Source organism: Cynocephalus volans, chromosome 12 (genome assembly GCF_027409185.1).
Source record: "Cynocephalus volans isolate mCynVol1 chromosome 12, mCynVol1.pri, whole genome shotgun sequence".
Taxonomy (NCBI): Eukaryota; Metazoa; Chordata; class Mammalia; order Dermoptera; family Cynocephalidae; genus Cynocephalus; species Cynocephalus volans.
Window position 1 is genome coordinate 48109370 of NC_084471.1, and position 21779 is coordinate 48131148.

Here is a 21779-nt window from a genome sequence, read left to right on the forward strand (position 1 = left end):
GGAAGAACATGAGCTACACTATTCTGGCAAAAATCCAACAAAGAAAATTGATGAAAAAGTACCTTCTTGTTTGGTATGCCAGCTCTTATAGCATGAAAATATGAAAGAGGTACTAATGAGAAAACCAGCAGCTGTCAGACTGTAGGAACAAGTTGGCACATTGAAAAAGAAAACAGTTATTCCTACTATTAGAGACTTGGAATTGTTATTTCATGGTCTGGAAACACCAATGTAAAAAGAGGTGAGAATGAAACACAACATAGTCAATATTCATATAGAATAATATTGACACGTATGAAAAAAGTAGAATATGATTTTTAACAAAATACACTGTTCAGTAGTATACAAATAATTTTGAAATTTGTATAAATTATACATTAATTTATACAGAAAATTTAGATAATTTACTTACTCTTAGAGTACTTACTGGTTGACATTGTTTCACAACTTTAAGTTCTTCAAATCAATTAATGATGTGCAGTATATCATTATGTTAAATGATCTTTCAATGACAAGTTGGATACTGATGAAATATGAAGGATCACATACAAGCATTCCAAATTAGAAAATATTACTGTAGTTTTTAAAAATTTACAATGTACACATGTTAAAAATATTACCTAAACCAAGCAGAATATATCAAATAATGAACCCTCTAAACTATCTATCATAAATTTAGTCTGTGATTACTTTGACAAGACATCTGAAAGAGAGATTTCTTCATCTTTCTTAACATGTGGAAAAACTAACAGCCTTATAGTTTTGAAAAGTCTACATTTTTCTTCTCAAGTAAGTAGTTCATATATGATCTTTTATACAAATGTGTGAAGGACTAATTCATCTGGATGTGAATTATAAGTACTGTATATATTATATATCACATTTTGGGATTAATTTGCAGATCAAAATAAGATCAATGCACTCTATTTATTGATGTTACCACTAATATGCTCAAAAATTTAAAACTATATCACATAAATGGCATTAAAACCCAATGTCATCACAATTTAGACCAAATAGACCATAGAATTTTGGGCCAATAGACCATAGAATTTTGCTATCACTTGTGACACAGTGACTCGCTGTGCTTACCAGATATTTTGAGAATATAAATGCCATCTTTAAACATGCAGAATGCTGTCCATGTGTACCTGAGTTTATAAACCCATAAAACAACAAAATGAAAGAGAACTACAGCACAAACTTTTAAGTAACAAAACACTATGAAATTTGCTTGTGATTTTTTATTACATTAAAGTTTTGATAGAGATATTATATTAGATCTAAATTATCTTAAAATCTACTAGTGCCAAGGATAGTTACATTACATGTCATACAACAGAATGCCTTATAACAGTACCTAAACTGATCTTGGTTTGAGTACAGGATCTTACATCTGATATGGGGCAAATCACATATTCTTTGTTTTCTTAGTTATAGACATAAAATTACGTCCTGTTGTGTTTTCCCCCACATGGCTGTCATAAGCATGAATGGCTAAAGCATAATAAATATGAAAGATACTAGCTTTGTTAGCAACGAACAATTTTTAGGGAACATTCTCTATTAAGCATAAAATGAATAGTGATGATAGAATAATCATAATATTATATCCCTTGGAGAAATAATCTGATGCCACTTAATCAGTCTCTCTACATCTCTCTCTTTCTCTCTCTCATTTTTGTGTTTGTTTAACTCAAGAATTCACATTGGAAAAATAAATGATCGAAGGACAAAGATGATGAACAACCTTAGCTGTTAAGTTTCTCTCTGCCTTCCAAATCTTTGTCCTCTGAAGAATCGCTGCTATTTGAAACATGAAACAGAATGGTTTATTTCTAGTCATCTTTCCAAGTTCTAGCATTTTTCTCATTAGAAACTATGTCACTAAAAATCCTTCCCTCCATCCCCCCACAAAAGAAAGAAAAAGATACTGTGAGGAAAATTTCATCACCCAAACTTCCATAATAAAAATGTAAACTCTGTGAGGGCAGGGATGTTTAAATATTTTGCTAATTTCTGTAATCCTAAGAATTTTTTTAAAAAATGACAGCACATAGTAGGATTTAAAAAGGAGATTTGTTAATGACTGCACTCAGGAAGCTCTACCCCAAAATATGGCACTTTTGAAGGTCACTCTCTGATCTTCTCCTGCCTTTTTTTCACCTCCCTTCTGCCCCCAAACTGAGTTATAGAAACTAGAATTCCTCTCCCCCAAAGCAAGCCATAAAACCTAGAAAGATCACTGTTTGACTTCTTCACTTACCTATGGAGATCCTCATGTGAGAGGTGTCCTGCCCCATACCTGAGGGTAAGAAATGCCATACAGAGACACAGTAAAGGATCTGAACACACAAGCTTTGCTAAAGTTCCCCCTACTTTATTGCCATTGGATAATACCCCTTTTTGTCCAATAATGTTTTCCACCACATTCGCTTCTTTCATCAGACTTAGCATAAAAATATTCTGTTTTCCCTGAGTCTTTGGGTCCCCATTTCTGAAGGCTCTCTTGTTACATAAAACTTTGGTTAAATAAATTTATTATGCTTTTCTCTTGTTAATCTGTCTTTTGTTATAGAGGTTCAGCCATGAACCTCATGATGGATAAGGAAAAGATATTACTTTTTCTCCCTTGCATTTAATAAATCAATCACTTGTTTGTATTTGGGTTGCATTTAGGAAATATTTAAAATAGGCAAATTCACAGAGATGTAAATTAGAGTTATCAGGGCTGGGGGGAGGAGAAATGATGAAAAATTTTAGAAATAGTTGTGAACATTGTGAATGTTATTAATGCCACCAAATTATACACATAAAAATGTTTAAAACAGCAATTTTTAATGTATGTATTTCACAGTAATAAAAATATTTTGAAAAGCATTATAACTGTTATCTGGAAAAATTCCCTGATTTAAAAATAAGCTGACAAAATTACCCAATAGATCCAAGAAGAAGTAGACAATTTATGATCCTAAAGTACCTATGTTTTAAAGTGGGCTATTGATAATACATTTTTCAGGTAAAATGTATATAGTGTGAAATGAACATATCTTAAGTGAAGAATTGGTGAATTTTGATAAATGTGTGCATCCATGAAGCTAGCATTCCTGCCAAGATATAGAACATTGCCAACACCTTAGAAAGTGTTCTCTTCCAAGTATGTGCTGCAGGTGGCTTACAAAATCTTGCAATAAGAAGAGTGACATCACTAAGGTGAGTAAGTAGACAATCCCTGTTGTTGTCCCCCCCTACAAGTATCAACTGGTAACGATTAAACATAAAATTCCCATCTTGAATTCACCAGAATCTGGGAGGAATAGAGGAGAGGCCTGCTGAGACTGCGAGGATGTGGAAAGCCAAAGAAGGCAGAAGAAAGGATCGCTTCAAACAGCCCCAGCTGCTCCCCCAAGCTAGCTTTGCACAGTGCACAGAGAGGCTCCCTGGAGTCTGCAAAGCGAGCACAGCACTGTTCAGGAGAAGCTACTAGGAGCCTGCAGGGGAGAAAAGAGCCACCACTGCTGGAAAAAAAGAAAAATCACTTCATTACTTCATAATGCCCCATCCCATTCCTCAAGCCAGCATAGCAGCTTACAAAGTTTCCTTGCTCCTGAATAGTGGGAGAAGCCACAACTGGCAGGAACAAAGGATCGCTTCAGAGTAATCCATTCCCCAAGCACACCCCAGCATAGCACCACCATTCATGGAAAAAGCCACTGGACCTGCAGTCTCAGAGGTGAGAGGAGAGAGTAGGAGATGGCTGTTTGATTTGCCCAGTTGTCTATCTATAAGAATTCATAGAGGACACACCCAGGACCCACTACATGGAAAACATTTGGAGTGCTAGGAAGGCTGATCCACCAGGGGTGCACTGAAGCACAATATTAGTAGCTGATTTGGATTATGATCAGCACTGGTACCACACAATGGAGAATAGCCAACACCGCAGTGATGTAGTAAACACAACCTATATGAAAGATTCAATCAAGGGCCTGATTATCCATACAGCCCAGTTGCTTCTGCAGAATCTTTCCATGACCTGAAAGTGACTAAAAGGCCAACAGTTAAATTCTAGTCCACATAATAAGTCTTCCCCAGCCCACAAATCAATGGCAAAACAGAAAGTTAGTTCCAGAACAGTGTTTAAGTGATGGTGTTTGCTATAAATCTTCCACAAAACAGAAAGCAGCTGCAGGCCATAGATAAAGTTCTGATATTAATCAGTAAACGTTAACAGCATCAAAGAATACCTGCCAAAGCTAGAAGAGGTAGCCACCTCCTCAAATACATGGGCATCAATGTAAAGACACAAAGATTGAGAAAAAAATAGAAAAATATGACACCACAAAAAGGAACCAACAAATTCGGTAGAACCCAGAAGAATGGAAGACATAAAATGTCTGATAGAGAATCCAGAATAATCCTCTTATTGATGTTCAGGAAGTCACAAGAAAACAAAGATAGAACATTTAATGATATTTGGAAAATAATCCAGGAGTAAAATGAAGGATTAAAAAAATAAATAAAATCAATTAAGAAAAAAAGCCAGAAATTTTACAAATAAAAAAATGTGTTATCCAAACTGAAAAACTCAAAAATATACTCCAAAAGCACACTTGATCAAATGAAAGAAAGAATCAGTAAGCTCAAAGAAAGAACATACAAAATTACCCAGAGGCGGGGGGAAAAACAAGAGTAAGAGAAATCAAACACACCTGCAGGTAATATGAGACACCATCAACTAAAATGACCTACACATAATTGGAGTACACAAAGGAGATGAGAGAGGAAAAGACCTAGAAAGCATTTTTGAGAAAATAATCATCACTGAAACTTTCCCAAGTATGGAGAAAGATGACAGTATCTAGGTACAAGAAGCTCAGAGGTCATCAATAAAATTCAACCCAGAAAAAATTCCACAAGGCACATCATAATCAAGTTATCAAAAAACAAAGACAAAAAGAATACTGAAAGGACTAAGAGAAAAGAAGCATATATCATTCAACAGAGCCCCCATACACTTTCAAAGGATTTCTCAGTTGAAACTCTACAGGCTTGGAGAGAGTGGTAGGATCTATTCAAAGTGCTGAAGGAAAAAGTCTGTCAACCAGGAATTCTGCATCCAGCAAAACTAACCTTCAAATATGAAGGTGAAATAAAGTCTTTACTAGACAAACAAAAGCTAAGGGAATTCATCAACAGTAGACCTGGCTTGCAAGATATGCTAAAGGGAGTTCTTCAGTATGAAAGGAGAGGACACTATAGTATAACAAGAAAACATTTGAAGGTATAAAATTCACTAGCAAAGTAAGTACACAGACAAATTTAGAATACTCCAATATTGTAAGTGCGGTAAATAAACCACTTATATCTTTAGTATGAAGTCTAAAAGACATGTATTTAAGATGTTAATGAATACAACAACTGTATAAGAGATAGGCAATATTAAAAGATATAACTTGACACAACACAATGTCAAAAGATGGTTGGACTGACATCAAAGCCTACTGTCTGCCATTGTTTTTTTTTTCTTTTTCTCAGCAATCAAAGTTCAATTGCTATTAGTTTAAAATAATCTGTTATAACTATAACATGTTTTTTTAAGCCTCATGGTAATCATAACATAAAAACCTATAATGTAGTAAAAATAACTAGTATGAAATCAGAATATACTACTGAGAAAATCACTTGTTAAGTGAAATAAGCCAAGCACAGAAAAACAAATACTGCACGATCTCACTTATATGTGGAATCTAAATAAAAAAGTGGGCTCTCATAGAAGTAGAGTAGAATAATGGTTACCAGAGGATGGCAAGGAAACAGGTTGCGACAAAAGAAAGAGATGGATTAATTGCTATGGGAGATAAAAAGAATAAATTCTAGTCTTCTAGGCTGACTATAGCTAATAATATTATATTGTATATTCCTAATATATATACCTAATAGCTAGAAAAGAGAATCTTGAACATAATCATCACAAAGAAAAGATAAATGTTTAGGTGACAGATGTGCTATCTACCCTATATGAATCATTTTACAATATATGCATGTATTGAAACAATACCCATGTTCATTGCAACAAATATGTGCAATTAAAAAAAACTTGCAAAAACAGATTTTCAGAAATCTGTGAGCTAGTTAAATACAGGCATTAGTAAAATTGAATTATGGAATCATACAACTAATATATTAAAAATGAAGTCAAATATAATAAAAACATTAGCTTTTAATTATTTTACTACATTTTACTGTTATCTTGTGCTTATGAAGTGACTTGTGTCTCTCGCTTTTGAATAGTAGAAATACTAGTTTAATGGTGCCTGTTCTGGAATTTCACATGAATGGAATCATAGAAGATATTCTGTTTGCACCTGGCTTCTCATATCTTATGTATTTTTTTTTTCATTTTTCCACTTGTCAGTAGCCTATTCTGTTAATTGATAAGCAGTGTGCTTTTACAGAAAGATGCTACAATTTGTTCATCCAGCCTTTTTGCAATAATGAGATTATTTGAGTTATTTGCAGGTTTGGGTTATTTTGAATTAAACCACTACAAACATTTAGTACAGTCTTTTGTGAAGATTTTTTTAAAAATCTTCTCTTAAGTAAATATCTAAAAGTGGAACTGATGGATTATTGTTGGGTGTATGTTTAATTTTGAAAAGCTGCCAAATATTTTTGCAAAGGATGCATACCATTTCATATTCCCACCAGCCGTGTATTAGAGTTCCAATAGCTCTACTTCTTCATTAACGTTTAGTGTTGTCAATCTTTTACGTTTTAGTAATTGTAGAGGATTTGAAATCACTTCTCATTGTAGTTTTAGCTTGATGATTAATGATGTTGAACATCTTTTCATGTGCTTATTAGCCATCTGTACATCTTCACTTGTAATATGTCTATTAAGTCTCTTGCCCAATTACTTTTAAATTGGATTGTATGTCTTTATATGTGGGAGTTCTTTATATTGTTGATTCAAGCCCTTTGCCAAAACCACGTATGGCAAATGTTTTCTGTGTTATGTGGCTTCCCTTTTTTTTATTTAAAAGTATGTTTTGGTGAGCACAAATTCTTATTTTGATTACTTCTATTTTTTTTCTTTCATGGTTAGTACATTCTGGTTATTTCTGAGACATCCTGTCCTACGCCAAGATAAAGAGATACTTCTGTGTTTTCTCCTAAAACCTTTCTTGTTTTGCCTTTTACATTGTGTTTCACCTTATGTTAATTTTTGTATGCAACTTGAGATAGGTGTTGAGGGTAACGTTTTTTTCCATGCAGGCATCCAGCAGGTTAAAAACCGTTGGCCAGCCCGTGCTCACTCAGGAGAGTGCGGCGCTGGTAGCGCTGAGGCCGCAGGTTTGGATCCTATGTAGGGATGGCCAGTGCGCTCACTGGCTGAGCATGGTGCAGACCACACCATGCTGAGGGTCGCTATCTCCTTACCAGTCAGGAAAAAAAAAAAAAAAAAAATTCTTCTTTCTCTGTTGAATTGCCTTAACATTTCATCAAAAAGCAATTGATCTTATATGTGTGACTGTACCTTCTGTTCCATTGATTTCTTTTTCCATTCATCTCAAAGAACACAGTGTCTTAATCACTATAATTTCATAGTAAAGAATACTGTGTTAAGATTTGAGATCAAGTAGTGTGATTCTTTCAACTTTTTTAATTCAAAATTATTTTTGGTTGTTCAACGTGTTTTAAACATGCATATACACTTTGTAACAATTCATCAGTTATTATAACAAATTTGGTAATGTATTTAATATACATACAGATATTTTCTATTTCTATTTCTTTTTGTATCAAATTTATTCATATAAAGTCATTTAAGATATTTCTTTAATATCCTATTAAGTTCTATATGATTTAGAGTTATGTACCATATTTCATTCCTGGTAATATTTTTTGAAGCTTTCTTTTTTTATTTTCTTAAGCAATCTTGCTTAGTGGTTCATCAATTATATTTGTTAAAGAGCCACCTTTTGAACTTGGAAATTGCCTCTATTTTTATCTTCCGTTTCATTGATTTTCACTTATTTTTAACATCCCACTCCATTTTCCTATTTTTTAGTTAGATGTAGTTATCTTTTCTTTAGCTTTTAAGATGGAAAGTTGAATATTTTATTGATATGTTTTAATAGAGATATGTAAAGCTACATATTTCTTTCTAAGAACTGCTTAAGCTATAATATATTTTATTTCTAAATATTCATGGATTTTGTAGATACATTGTAGTGAGAAAATATATATTTTCAGTACTTTAATCTTTTGAGTGCATTATATTTATTTTATAAACAAGAATTGTTGGGTATAATATATAAATGCCAGTTTAATAAAATTGGTTGATACAGTTGTTACTGGTTTTTTGTCTTCATATTCTATTAATTGATAGAAAAGATTAATTATAATTTTCATATATTATATTTGGGTAAATAAATGTACTTTTAACTTATTTCTTTCAGATTTTGCTCTGTGTGTTTTGTCCTGCCAAACCCACTGCTGGAATTGCCCCAAAAGCAATGGCAGGGGGGTTCCTGCAAGGGAGTGCCCCAAAATGTTTGGAGTTGGGTGTGGAAAGGATTCCAAAGAAAGCACTAAACACCACGGTGTGATCAGTACAAAGCATTTATTATGGGAATTTACAGAGAGGTGCAAAGTTTCCTCACTATGGAGAGCAAGAGAGAAAAAGTGTTCTATCTAGGTATGTCTGCAGCAAGGAGGTCAGGTTCGGAGTTTATCTGAGAGTTTAAGGAATTAGGCTCAGGGCCAGGGCCAATTTCTTTCAGTACTGTAGGCAATAACCTAGATTAGATACCTTTACCAGTGCCTGGGAATGTTCAAGGACCCAGTTTTCTTTCAAGCCTTCTGGGAGAAACCTGCAGCTGGCTGGGTCACAGAGGGATCAAAGTACTTTGTGATTTTCAGTCAGGACACAGAAAGAAAGCAGAGGAAACTGGAGAAACCCATGATATGTGTTAGCTCTTTTATTAAACAGAAACAAGGATAACACGGCAATTCCTCATAAATTTGTTCTGTTTGTAATGTGTTATTTTTTCCCAGATTTCTTCCAAGATTTCTTTTTCAGCAGTTTGAATAGGTGTGGCTTTTTATTTTTCTTGCTTGGCATTTGCTGAGTTCTTTAGACTTGTAATTTGATGGTTTTTAATCACATTTGGTAAAACCTTACCTCTCAATTATTTATTTTATTCTTTCTTTTTTTTACCTCAATTCCTTACATTTCTATATATTTTAGAACGTTTGATATTGCTCTACAAGTTCTTTTCATTTTTTAAGTACTTTTTTCTCTAGTTCTTGACATTAGTTTTTGTTGATCTGTCTTCAAAATCAACAACTCATGTTTCTGCTCTCTTGTATCTGATATTAAGCCTACCTAGTAATTTGATTTCTCATATGAGACATTGTAATTTTATATTCTAGAATTTCAATTGGTTTGCTGCTGCTGTTTTTTCCATTATATTCAGTTAATATAAACATGTTTTTCTTTATGTCCTTGAATGTATTTGTAATATCTGTCTGAAAAACTTTGTCTAGTATTTCTACATCTGGGTTATTCCATAGTCTGGTTCTAGAGTCTTTTTTTTTTTTTCTCGACAGTTGGTCACACTATCTTACTTATAAACACATTTAATAAATTTTTATTGTACACTGGACATTGTGGATAACACTTTGTAGAGTTCCTAAATTCTGATAAAGATTGATTTTGTTTAATCAGTCACTTAAGTTACTGGCCATTCACCTCAAACTTGTAGAGGCTGGTTTTATACTTAGTTAGGGCAGACTCTGGAAAACTCAAGGTTTTTAGCAAGCACCTTTAGTTTGGTGAGACTCAAACTTCAAACTCTACTTCTTACCCCACCCTGGCTTTGGTAGAAACTGAAACTTTTTCTTAATCTTTCAGTCATCCAGTTTTTGTTCATCTGTTTTTATCCACTTGGCTCTTTGTAATCTCTCCCACATGCATGCACAGTTTAGGAGTAAGTCATGGCTTTAAAAGGAGTTTATAGATACACTTTGTGGGAAGGGCTTGACTTGACTTCCTCCTTTCTCAGACTTACCTCCTTAATTTCCAGCCACTCTGATTATCTAAAATTTTGTTTTGTGAAATCTTAAGATGACAGAACTGCAGCTTTCAGCTTGAGTTCTAGCTTCCATACTCACATGGACTGGGGACTATCAGCAGAGCAAAGACATGTATACTTGGATCTCATCCAGCTGATTTACATTGTGGAGGACTGAGTACCCTGAAGTTTCTAATTTGGATAGCTGTTGAGTGCCTTCTTATAATTATTTTCTTGTTTTCTTCCCTTCAGTTTATAGATAACAATATAATTATATATAATTATATTTGTTGTTATCTTTAGGTTGATTATTTCAATACATGCTACTCTGCCATTTCTGGAACTGGAGCACACTAGTTTATTTTAAAAGTACAGTGTAAAGTCATTGCTATATCATTTACTTACCATGTCTCCAATTTGATTTTTTACCAAACAGACATATAGACTTTAAGAAACCACAGGGAACATGTATCAAAAATAGAATTTTAACAAAATATTCAGAAAAGGTTTAGTAGTAATACATTCAATTACTATGTGACTTATGTTTAGCTTGAAATTCACTGTCAATTTCTGTAAAAACTAGCTTTAAAAAAAGACAATTTATATTTTAATGCTACTCACTCTTTCAGATTTAGTGGCTTGAGATAAAAAATTTAAAAGACCACAAAAGACGGCAGCTAGTTTTTCAACCTAAAGAATAATTATTGTATCCTACATACATTATCCTTCTGCTGTCAACAAATTCAGAAATAATTTTGGAAAATGAATTAACATTAAAACAACAACAAAGTCCAGAAATAAAATTGCTAAACATAATAGGATTGCTAAACATCAGTAATATCTATAATTGGATATATAATACATGTTTGCCTTTCAATAACAAAAAAAAGGAGTTTCAGAATTTAGCACCATAAAAGGTACATATATTTAACTTGTTTCTTTTCATCTTAAGAAAATGAGTAGTTGAAAATAGTTATAATTTTTCATGCAGTAATTATTTTATCAAATGTAAGTATTCTCCTCCTGCAAGATATCAAAAGATGGTGAACTTGGTTAAGGAAAATTTCTTGGTATCACTCTGAATTGACTCAATTCCCATGCAGTTTCTCTTCTCATTGTTGCAAACGGCTGCAAAAGCTCTAGAGCTCAAAACTTCTCATGTCCTTTCTGGCAGTAAGACGAAAAATCCCTTTCCCTAAATTTCAAGCAAAGTCATTGTTTCTAGTTGACTCTTACTGGTCATATGAGCCTCTTGATCTAGTCATAGAAGTAGGAAGTATGTGATGGTTTGATTTTGAGACACTGTTTATATAAACCCTTTCTTGTCAAATGGGATGTGGAACCCCACCCAAATACACGATTGAAAATGAACGTGTGTGATTTTCTTGAAAGAAAATGGTGAAGGGAATAGGTATTTGGAGGGCCACTATATAACTAGTATACACTAAATAATCAATTCATTCTAGTGTTTTCCACCTTTAGACCCCATCTAGCAAGGTTTATCACCAACCTTATTATCACAGTTGAGATTTTAGTTGGAAGGCATTTCCACACCATGGATTCTACCAGTGAGTCTACCAAGGTCTAATCAAATTCATTGTTTATGTTCCAAACAAACAAACAAACAAAAAAGGAAAGAAAAGAAAGAATAAAAGCATTACCCCAGCTTTTACAGCCCAAGAGGCAAAGATAGAGGCATTAATAAAGGGACTCACATTTCATTACACTTAAGCTATTTTCTTTTTCTTTCATACATATTAAGCTTCTCAAACTGTGCACAACAAAACATCTCCACAACAAAAACACAGGTAATAATCAATATGCAATTCTCTCTGTATTCTTTCCCTTTGATGTGTGCAGGTTGACTGGAAGATGGAGAAACTTGTGGTAGGGTTATTTTGAGGTACTTTTGAACTGCTTATTAGCAGGTCCTTATTAGCAGCTTCTTATTACCAGCTTTCCCAAGCAGTTGTGACATGTTTTGAAGATAACTCTTTTGTTCCATTGAAACCATAATGCCTACTTTAATCTGAAATGAATTCTAAAAAAGTGAAGAAACGACCAATTGAATTATAAAATACCCCAAATGTCCCTGCTATATATATCACTAGCTTTTACAACTTAGATAATATTAAATTATAGAGTCTTTACCGAAAAATTGTATTTTGCTTTGAAACCAGTTTGGCAGCAGTAATATATGCTCCAACATAATGATAAGCACCAGAAAAGTAAGCAATGCGAATAACCCCTTTAGAGCTGAAAGAAACTCACAAATAAAGTAACTTTAGAGAGACTCATATTTACTATAAGAGTCTTAATTAAAAGAAAGATCAAATATTGATGTTTCAAACAATTTAATGACTACTTATTTCGTGCAATCAGTTCACCAGGTATTACGAAATTTTATTTTCTTTCCTACTGGTTAATGTAAGCCATTGTGTGATGCCAACTAAGTGCTAGAATTATAAGTAATGTGCCTTTAATTCTTAAAGTGAAGAAAGTACTGCTACTATTCCCATTTTATTGTGAAGAAACCGGGACATGGAAAAATAACAAACTTATCCAGTGTTACAGAGTTATTACAAAATATGACCTCCATACAAAAGCAGTTTAACTCAAGTGTTTAGGCTATTAACATCTGTGCTATATACTAACTTACTTAAAAGATAATACACATATTTCTGAACCTTCTTTTGTAAACCTTCCCCTTTGTCTTCTTTCACCAAATCTCTGACGTGGGACTCTATTGTTCCCACTTAGCAATGTTTCTCTTATCCTGTCCAGGCTTCTTACTATCACCCCACAGAAATTTTGCATGCCCTTCCTTCCCTATCCTATGACTTTGTTCATACTGTTCTCTACTACTGAAATACCTTTCATTTGGCATACATCTAATGAGTCCCTACTTAATGATCCAGGGCAATATTATAAAATACATAATTAGTCTATGTCCCAGTCTCCTGGCATGCAACTCCTAAAATTCTTGAAATCTCCAAAGTGATAAGTGTTTTGTATGGTAACGAGTTGACTGATGGCTGGCAGCCCATAGGTAGCTTGAGGACGGGAGCTGGTCACCTGAAAGACCAAGGCAGAGTTAGAGGGATGGGACTTTCAGACCTACCCCCCAACCTCCTGAATTTGAGGAGCTTCCAGATAGCTGACTACATGGAGGTTCCTGGAAGGTGACACACCTGGAGAAGACACGGAAGCTTTGTGCCCCTTCCCCCATATCTCACCCTATGCGTCTCTTCATCTGGGTCCTTTGTAACAACCTTTATAGTAACCCAGTAAATGTAAAGTGTTTCCCTGAATTTTTTGAGTTGCCCTAGCAAACTAATCAAACACAAGAAGGGGGTTGTGAGAGCCCAGATTTATAGCTGCTTGGTCAGAAGTATGGGAAGAATAACTCAGGGCTTGCAATCGGCATTGGAAGTGGGGCAGTTTGGGGGACCGAGCCCTCAACCTTTGGGATCTGACACTATCTCCAAGTAGATAGCATTGGAATTGAATTGGAGGTGTCTGCTGAAGAATTGTGAGAGTATAGGAGGAGAAACTGAGTTTATGCATTTCTCTATATTCTCAGATCCAGGCACTGTGCAACTTCTATTAACAAATCTATCCTAGTTTGTTCCTTCAAGATTTAGTTTAAGACTCGCTTTCTCTAGAAAGCAATGTATAATATTCTTTCCTCACACTAATTATTCTTATTTAGTGTCTTATTACTACAATGCACATCTAGTATTGTGGATGTCCATTCATTTCTAATGCTTATACACAGGATTTTGTGGTGAAATGTGCATGGTTTAGTGTGATTTATAATAAGAAGATAAAGATCAAAGCTAGGTAGTGCTAGCCAAGTCATTTGTTGTAGCTGAGACATTTCTTCTTGTTACCAAAATCTTAATAATATCAATTATAATATTATTTAATTCATAGATATTAGGAATATCCAGTATGATGATACAAATAGATTTGCTTTGTAAAATCATGTGAATATAGCATAAGTATTTTAATTTCTTAACCCTACTCCAGTCCCAACTCACACCCACATTGTCCCTAAAACCAGTCATTTGCAATCAACCATGCCCATTCCATAAAGCAGTGCTACTTCATCCTGGAAGACATTTTAGAGGCACTTTGTTAACTTTAGCTAGTGTGGTTTGTAAATCAGTCTCAGGGTGACTATGTCAGAAAGCTTACATGGGAAAGTTTTTTTAATTGAACAAAGCCAGTGATTATCACTGCTACTGCTGCATTTCCTCCTCCTCCTTGTCCTCCTCGTCCCTGCTGTCCTCCTTCAATCTCAGCTTTATTAAGGAATAATTGCCCTACATTAAACTGCACACATTTGACATATGCAGTTTTTTGTTTTGACATATATACACATCCATCAATCACCACCATGATGAAAGTAATGAATATACATATAGCTCACCCACGCATTTCGTCCTGCTCCTGCCTCTTTGTTATCCATTCCTCCCCCACTAGTCCCTGTCCCTAGGCAACCATTGATCTGCTTTCCACCACTGTAGATTTATTTGCATTTTCTAGAATTTCATATAAGTTGAATCTATGCCAACTGTACTCTTTTCTGTTGGATATCTTCCACTTACAATTATTTTGAAATTTGTTCATATTGTTGCAAGTATTATCAGTTAATTCCCTTTTATTGTTGAGTAGAATTTCATTATATGAATATATCACAATTGATTTATCCAGTCACTCTTTGATGGCCAATAGGGTTGTTTTCAGTTTTTAGCTAATACAAATAAATCTGCTGTGAGCATTTGTGGATAAGTCTTTGTGTGAGCATATGCTTTCAATTCTTTTGGATAAATATGTAGGAATGGAATGGCTATGTCATAAGTTTAACTTTATGAGAAACTGCCAAGCTGTTTTACAAAGTGATTGTGTCACTTCATATTCTCCCAAGCAGTATATCAGTTTGAGTTGCTCCGTCTCCTCACCAACACTTGATAGGATTAGTGATTTTGAGTTTTTTCTTCTTGTGGTCTTTTGTCCTATTTAAGATATCTTTGCCATGCTCAAGTTTATTACGTTTTTTTGCCTGCTTTTTTTCTAGAAGTTTTGTCATTTTACCACTTACATTTAGGTACATGCATCAAGTTATTTTTATCTGGCACATTCCTTTTTTTCTGGTGGATATTCCCTTTTGTGCCAAAATGAATATTTTCAGTGACTTTGGAATATGATTTCCTCTGTGACCTGCCTTGGCAACTTTTTGAAAGTGTAATTGACCAGACATATGTGGGTTTATTTCTGGTCTCTCTATTTTATGTGATCTACTTAACTATCTTTACACCAATTCCTGCATTGCCTTTATTACAGTGGTTTACAATAAATATGGAACATCAGATAGTTCCCCAACTTTGTTCCTTTTTTAAAAAATTTGTTTTGATCGTTTTTGTTTCTTTACATTTTCATATAAATTTTAGAATTAGTCTACAAAATTCTCAAAAAAAAAAAAGCCTTTTGGGATATTGATCATGATTGTGTTGAATTTAACACTCAATTATGGAAAAAAGACATCTTAATATAGATTTTTTCACATCTGTGAACATGATATAATTCTATATTGAGCATTGTTTAATTTCTCTCAGCAATGTTTTGTTTTCTCTGTATATGTAATGTATATGTTTGTCAAAATTTCCTAAACATTTTATATTTTTTATGTTATCACAGATTGTATTTTGGTATATTTTGCCTTTTGAAATTCTGACTTTTTTGTTGGTTATATATAGAAATACAATTGCTTTTTGTATATTCATTTTTTATCCTTAATATTTCCTAAAACTATTCTACAAAAATATTTGTAGATTCCCTAGGATTTTCTGCATAATTTTGTTGTCAGAATAAAGATGATTTTTTTTCTCTCATTTGCATCTGAATAACATGCATTTCTTTTTCTTCCCCATTGCACTCTCTAGAAATTTCAGTAAATTGTTGAAGAGAAGTGGTGAGAATGGACATTAAGCTTCCTTTTGAATCTTGGAGGGCAAGTAATCACTCTCTTACCACTAAGTATAATGTAAACTGTATCCTTTTTATAGAAGTCCTTTATCAGTTTGAGGGAGTCTCTTATATTCCTAGGTAGCTGAGAGTTTTCATCATGTAAGAATGCTGAATTTTTCAAATGCTTTTCCTCCACTTATTGAAATGACCACATGTGTTTGAATCTGTAATTATGTGAACTACTTGAAAAAATATGTTAAATATTTTATGCTGTATCTGACACTTCAATCAAATACTGGGATGTACATTAAAAAAATTAGTAATTTTAAGTAGAAGTTTGCAATTAAGGCATAGAATCTCCCAGGGCTAACACTATAGAAGAAGAGACCAACAGTACTAGAAAATGATCTCTGGAACCAGCTGAACACTACCCTTCTCTTCCCTGAATGGTCCTGATGGATTTGTGTATTGGCAAAATGGCTAAATGAACAGTCATACATGGGGAATATTCTCTGTGCCACATAAAATCACAGTGGGATTTTTTCCTAAGTTATGATATGTTTGCTTTCTAATAGTGAACATGGCATATGTTTGAGAGAGAGACAGAAAGTGGAGCCATGGTTAAATCTTAGCAATTGGCTAATAACTTTGTGAGCAAGAGATTAAAAGATTATTGACCGCTACGTTCTCAAAAATATTGGTCTATGTAACTCATTACTATCAGAGTAAAAAATATTTCTGGAAACTGGGGCATTGCGTGCTAATCTCTGTTGGCAGGATTTGAAGGTAGCATGCATTAAGCTAATGAGGTATGTTCCACCAGGCCTCCTCTCCCTTGAGCTGCTTCCACCAGCTTGTCTTTCAAACTACTGGTCTCTGCCATCAAGAAATGTTCTCTGCAGCAGACCCAGAAATAGAGGGAATTTTGCTTAGAACTTTGTTTTCTTTTATTTTTATTAAAAATGTTTTAACATTTACTTGTACATATTTGTGGTGTACAGTGTGATGTTTTAATACATGCATACACTGCACAATGACTCACTCAGGGTAGATAGCACTAACTTCCTACTTCTTTCATTCATACTATTTAAAAATTACTGCAAAAATTTCTTCCCTCTGCTGTATTCTCCATATATCCATTCCTGTACTACTCCTAGAATAACTCACTACTAGCCAGTTCTGCTGTGCCCTGTTAGAGGCCCCATTTGATCATGAGCAACTTCTTCTCAAATCTTATGACTTCGTCACTACCCATAGCTGGATAACATCCAAATTGTCATCTCCATGTATCTTTAGGCTTAGAAGTACATTCCAAACTGCCTGACGATTCATGGAAGATTTGCATGAAGCTAATGAAGCTCAAGCTTGAGGGCTTCTCATTTGGACTGCTCTCTGCTGAGAGCTCTAGAAATATGTTCATACATTTTTGTAAAATTTGCAGCAGTTGAGTAATTGTCCGCAATCAATTATAACCACATTCAGTTAAGATTCACTTTTATACCTAATTTTAAATTTGTATTATTTTACTTAAATAGGGATTCAAAAGTTATATGAACTTCAGGTACCATAAAGCCCAAATCTACTATTGTTATTACAGAAGAAAAAAACTTTTCTATTTTAAAGATTAATGGGAATATTAGTTTGATCTAAAAATGTTTCTCAACTTGTCACATAGGCCATTATGAGCCACCTCAGTGAGTGTATGCCAAAATTCTGTCAGTTAATTTCATAACTTGCCTTAGTAAAGTATGATTAATAAGATAAAGTAGGAAAAAAAGCAATCTGTTGCACTACAAACTGGATATGATATGTTTTGGATTAATTAATATGTTCTGTATTATCTCATTCTTTGTCCCCCTCTATTAATAGAGATAATGTTGATAATACATTTTATTCAATTGTCTTTGGGCAAAGGTGAGTGTACATTCAATTTAGGTTACAAGGTTTTATCTACACACTGAAAACTTTATAATTCTAAGGTAAGGATTCAGATCTGGCATTTGATATAAATTTACAAAAATTCTCCAGAATTTTACCTTCTAAACTTTGACTTTTTGGGGGGTTGGAGGTGATGTCAGAAGTAGGGTCTGGGGGTGCCTGGTAGTCGGCCTCAATCCACCCAGTCCTCTTACCAGGTTCGTGACTCTGCCAAAGGAAAGAATTCAAGGGCAGAGTCACAATAGACAGCGAGAACAAAGTTTAATAAAATAGGTAAGAAATACAGGTTCCACAGAGAGAGTGCGACATAGCTCCAGAGACTGAGCTGGGCCCACACCAAGTTTAACACAAAACTAAGTTCAGTACAGACATCAAGTCTAACACAAAAGCAAGAAAAACTTACTTAAAGTTCAGTACAAAGTACAGGCTGGCTCAAGAGAGTGAGCAGCGGCTTGCTGAAAGTAAGTTAGAGACAAAGTAAAATATATAGATATAAAGTAAAATATACACACCCCAGCAGCAAAATGCAGGCTGTGTCCAGGAAAGAGAGCAGCAACCCTGGCTTCCGCTGGGATTCGGCTTTTATAGTTTCTCTATCTAATGAATATTCAGTCAAGGGGATGGTTCCTTGTTATATGTTCCCCCAGAACATTCTGTGCTCTCTATTGAGCATGCCCAGCCACCCTGTTGTGTCATTTTCCCCATGCTGGTACTACAAATAGGTCTAACTGACAGCAGTAGCTTTCCTCCGGTGGGGGGAGAGCTCAGAGGAGGGGGCCTGAGACCTTAGGAAGTGGCTGGAATCCCAGAGGCATGTCCTGAAACTGGAGCCCAGGGAAACTGAGCACTTCCTGTATAAGAGGCCTGTTGAGTTTTGAGCGTGATTTAATTCATACCAAGGGAATTCATATAACAATGATATTGGGGTTTTTTGTTTTGTTTTTCTTGGGGGGGGCACTTAAATAACAAACATTTATTTCTCACAGTTCTAGAGGCTAGAAGTCCTAGATGAGGGTGCCAGTATGATAAAGTTCTTGAAGGACCTCTTCCTAATTTGCAGATGGTCATCTTCTCATAGTATCCTCACATGGTGGAGAGAAGAGACAGGAAACAGGTTTCTCATGTCTCTTCTTATAAGGGCATTTTCTTTTCTTTTTTTGCATTCTGTTCTGAAGGGAGTTGTGCATATCCCATTTGAACACCTCACTGAGAGCCTGTGTCAGGGTATAACATGATAAGGCACATAAAGGAATATGGGATAAATGCTTGAATGATTATCATTTTCCTTTCAATGTATAGGTCTGCATGCAGAATACATATAATGAACTTTATATCATAACTATTTTAAATAAGCACACATAATGAGTATCTATTTATTAAGACTACTATAAATGTTTTTGATTTATTATACCTCTGACTTAATACATGTAGAAGAAACATTATTATAAATTTGGATGGTACCGAAAGGAGTCTAATGAAAAATCTCAACCCTGTAGTAATTTTTAATATGTATATAACATATTTGGAATAATTCATTTTCTATGTTCTTTTCATCAGATAAATTCATATAAATTTCCTTTGAGATGTTAGTTTATATAGTGTCTTGATGCTTGCCTGTTTTTTACTGAATGAAATGTGATCCCTTTTAAAACCCTAGTATTGTCTTTTCATTTAATAAATGAAAGCTGAATATTTTTATGTTACCATTTAAGATTTTAGTGCTTTTCCTGAGCATTTAACAATGATAACTAGGAAAATATGGTGCCAATAGTATGTAAATGGTTTAAATAGATGTTGATTATTAGCAAAAGGGAGAATATTAAAGCTTGAGAGGAAGAACAGCTAAAATTAGTTAGGACATTATGTGATTCATAAAAGCTAACATTAATTATTATCATATTCTTATTATTTGTCATTATGGTAATATGTTTTGAGATATTTTTTTTATTTTTACCTTCTTTATTTCTGGATAAGTTCCAAAGCTATGCAGCAAAAGTCCCAGAAATTTTATGAGACTCTTTTATCTTCAGTTTATTCAGTTTCTTTCAGCCAATCTAATCTAGTCTTATTCGGAGCAGTATTATATATCCTAAAAGACTTGCTACGACTTATAAATAAGCACCTTAAAATTTCTTTTAGCTTTCTATAAGCTTCAGTGTCTTCTAAAGTAGAGGTGTGTTTGCTGTCAGTTTATATTGTATTCAGAAGCTGAAAATAAAGTAAATATTCATACTTTAAAATTGTGAATCTATGTAATCACTGTATTAAATTCTTGGACTCTATAATATATCTCCTTTACACATTTTGCCCATTTATCTTGTATGGCAATGTTGATTCTGATCAACAAAGTGATTATGTCTATTAAAAGATAAATCATTTTTTTAAAAAACCAACGTTTCCAAAATATTAAACCTGAATCGCTATTTGCAGGCCACCTAAAAAACGTGTGATCAGAACTTAACCTCACAGTGCCTTTTAAAGTGAAACACTCAGAAGCTGCATGATGGAGTGGAACATAAAAAAGCTAGACATGTGGATACTTGGTTCAAGCAGTAATTCTATTAGGCAATCACTTAAACACTTACTCTGTGTTTCCCATTGCTCTAGTCAGCTTTATCCAATCCTGAGGTTACAAAAGTACAAAAAAGCAACACTTTAAACTAAGTAAGTTTATTTTAATTGCTTATCGGTAGACAACCATTGAATTACTTTGACAACCATTCTTACATGAATAGATGTTTTCTAGTTTTTTAATCTATATTTTTGTATCCTTGATTTCCTTAAAAAGATGTGTCCTTGATTTCCTTAAAAAGAGGTACACACACCAATAATTTTACCCGATTTCATTCTATGTTTTTGATTTTCTCCTACATAATCATAAATTGATATTGCAAAGGTCACCTATATTATGAGTTCTTAGAGAAAATTATATATGCTTTAAAAATGTTATTTACAGGTTCTGGGTTGAGAGATTTATAAACATATTTAAAATCGAAAGCAGGTAAAAAAACAAAAAACGTAATTAATTCGGTTTTTGACGTTGTAACTTTAATATAAAATTACATTTCCCATTTGTTTCAATAAAAAAGATTGCTAATCTATATTTCTTAACAAGATAGTTTTTGAAAAGAAAATCATAGATTTTTACTTTACTGGAAATGTAATCCGTATTATTTTTTGATGTTTTGATAGTAATATGATATGATATGTTTAGAGCCTACATGCATTTACTCATGTTGATTCCTCCTCCAGAAATGTCTTTTTCCACATCAACTCTTCATTTTTAAATCATATAAATCTTTCAGCAACCAACTTAGGTACACTCTCCTGCCTGAAGTGTTCTTTATAATTCTCAATTAAAATAGATTAATTATTTTTATAGCAATTTATATTTCAATTTTAACTTTTAATTTGATTCTTTTCTCACGGTTATGCATTATTTTCTGTCTATCATTATGAGGACTTAAAGGCAAAGGCAAAGATTTTCTTTATTTTCATGTTCTCAGGGAACCCAGGATATTGTTGACAATCAACGAACATTAAGTGTACATGTGGAAATAATTTTAATAAGTTGCAGTAATCAGAATCCCAAACTTTATATTCCCTCTTCTTTCTTTTCTTTATCTCTTTTTTTTTCATTTTCACAACTCTTTATTTAAATGAAATGCATATAATTTTTTATAAAAGTGGTTCTATGGCTTCAAGGCAACAAGAAGGAAGTTCTCTAAAAGCCAGAAAAATATAAAGATTTTCATTCTCACAAAACATTTGTTTTTTTACCTATAA